The sequence below is a fragment of the Astatotilapia calliptera genome, chromosome 7 (genome assembly GCF_964374335.1).
Source record: "Astatotilapia calliptera chromosome 7, fAstCal68.1, whole genome shotgun sequence".
NCBI lineage: Eukaryota > Metazoa > Chordata > Actinopteri > Cichliformes > Cichlidae > Astatotilapia > Astatotilapia calliptera.
Window position 1 is genome coordinate 49,403,537 of NC_137428.1, and position 2,550 is coordinate 49,406,086.

General features: G+C 40.9%; 1 long non-coding RNA gene across 1 annotated transcript; it reads left to right on the forward strand.

Annotated features, from left to right (window-relative positions):
- The first annotated feature begins 351 nt into the window (after nt 1-351).
- LOC145430145 (uncharacterized) lies at nt 352-1,754 on the forward strand. Its single transcript, XR_013910566.1, has 2 exons — nt 352-745; nt 824-1,754. It is a non-coding gene; the product is annotated as an uncharacterized LOC145430145 (long non-coding RNA).
- The last annotated feature ends 796 nt before the right edge of the window (nt 1,755-2,550 follow it).

Genomic DNA, 2,550 nt, shown 5'->3' on the forward strand with positions numbered 1-2,550 from the left:
GGGTCTGACTGCTGGGCTGGGGTCAACATTCACTCAGCTTTCCAGAGTGATGCAACCTCATCACTCTTGGTTCTGAGGTTGCTAATTAACTCAGAATAAGCTACATATTTTTCTGTTACCTTTGTATGTTTAGGACTTCATGCTAGATAATAGTGTCGATCATTTCATTTCTCTTGTTTTGTCACATGAGAAGTTTTGTCACAGCTGCAATTAGTAAATAAACAAATATAAATACAAGTGTAAATGACGGCATTAATTTTGAAAGCTGTACAATACATCACATGTAAAGTTAAAACTGAAAATATATATTAGGTGAAACAGCATTCATACAGCATAGTGTTACTGTTGCATAGGGATGGGTATCGAAAACCGGTTCTTGCTGAGAACCGGTTCCCACTGTTTCAATTCCTTGGAATCGTTTGCCATTTTTGCAAACGATTCCCTTATCGATTCCAGTCGCCCCGAATGACGTCACCACGTTGCGCAGCGTCATTTACCTGGCAGGAAACACGGCGCCTAAGCGGCTCAAACGCTCAAAAGTTTGATTATACTTTATGAGAACCGATGACAACAGGGCAACTTGCAAAGTAGATATTTCATTTAAGGGAGGAAACACTACGAATATGCAAAAGCATTTGCTCACAAAACACGCGATGACACGCGTTTTTAATTCCGCTCCGGACTCGTGACTCTCAACCCAGCAGCAGCGCTAACGTTTGCACGTCCTCTCCCGTTAATGCGGCAGGTAAATAATCAACTAACAGTGCATATTATGTTAGCGCAATCTGCCTTATTCCAAAACCTGCCATTACTGTACATGTAGGTGACCATGATGAGAGAGACAGACAGAGTCTGGCTGGCGCTCGCTGGTAGTTCTCGCTGCAGTCTACCGGTAGCGTCTCCTTTCAGGCCAGAATAGACGAATGTCACCCAGCAGTGACTAAGTTTGTGGTAAAAGGCTTGCACCCATTTGCCACAGCAGATGCCCCCGATTTTTGGTAAGTGAATGTGTTTAATTGTGGGCAGGGACATTACTGGATATTCTTGTGTAATTGCCACAGAACAATTTATGTTATACTTTGTTATTGCTACAGAAGAATGTTGCAGCTTTAAGGCAGGGATGACTCCTGGAGTTGCTTTCTCACTGCATATGCTTTATTTCACAATCAGATCGATTCGATAACAAAAACATACAGCAGCTCCTCTCCTACTCCTAGCCCTTCGCTGCGGTGGAAAAAAGAACGACTTCAATCCCCTTCAAGGAACATACGTACAAAATAGTTTTCCTGATACACCAATGGGGCGTTCAATGCCATCTTGTAAATATGAGTACTCTGGCAGAGTAACAGTTCAAATGAAAAATACACCAGAACAAACAAGCAAACAAAAAAAGAAGTGTGGGGTACCTTTGAACCAATGAACAAAGTATAACAATTTATACTTTTTAACATAACCCGACCCCGTCAATATGTGATATGTCTCACAAGAATATTTATTTTATTATTTTACATTTACAATTTTTTTTCCTGGGGACCCTGTGACACCCCATTGAAGAGCCGTAGGCTGGATCTCTCAAGATCTCACTGTTGGGTTTGTAAGGCCATGTTACTCCTAAATTTCTATCTTGTTCAAAGAGAAGATATAAAACAAAGCTCTGAGCTAATCGACCTTAGTGTTCTCCTTTTTAAAAAAAAAAAAGAATCGATAAGAGAATCGATAAAGAATCGAATCGTTAAACAGAATCGAAAATGGAATCGGAATCGTTAAAATCTTATCAATACCCATCCCTACTGTTGCAACTGTTGCATTTTTTTGTCTTACAAAGCATTTATTAAGATGACATTGCAAACTTAGCATGAGATCCCTTCCCAGAAGCCTTAACGCCCACTCACATCCTGGGCCATCTGACTTCAGGAATTCGCATGATAAGGTGGGGCCAGGTTTCACAATGAACACACCCGAAACTCTGGCTGATTGGGACCCACGCCCACCTTGGCTCAGGTGATTAGAGGATCATCAGGGGGTCCTTTTGTCCCTCTGTGGGGGGTTACTCCCACTAGGTTTATATCTGGGACTCTCCACCATTTGACCTTAGAACTGAAGAAGCTTCTCGGATGAGAGGTGAAACGTCTTCAAGTAACTTAAAGAAGTCCAGACGCTTTTCTTTGCAAGCTCCTTTGACTACGATGACCTGGATGACTGAGAACCTTCACAGACAAACTTAGCATTCATAAAGATTGGCTCTTCAGTTCATGTTTATGCAGATTTGTAAATTCAACTACAGCATAGATGCAAGCACAGCCACAGAAAGACAGCGCATAAATAACCTTGATCTGCCCTAGAACAAGCATCAATGTGTTGTACATATTTCATATTTTCATTTTCCTACTTTGAAAAGCAATTGACCTATGTTTTACCAGAGCCTCAAACCTGACTTTAATATAAAGAAAGTAAGAACTGGGTGTCATGAGACATTATAAAGCCAGTGGCTGTATCATCATATATATATATATAAAAAAACAAAACAAAAAAAACACCCAGCACGCCCCT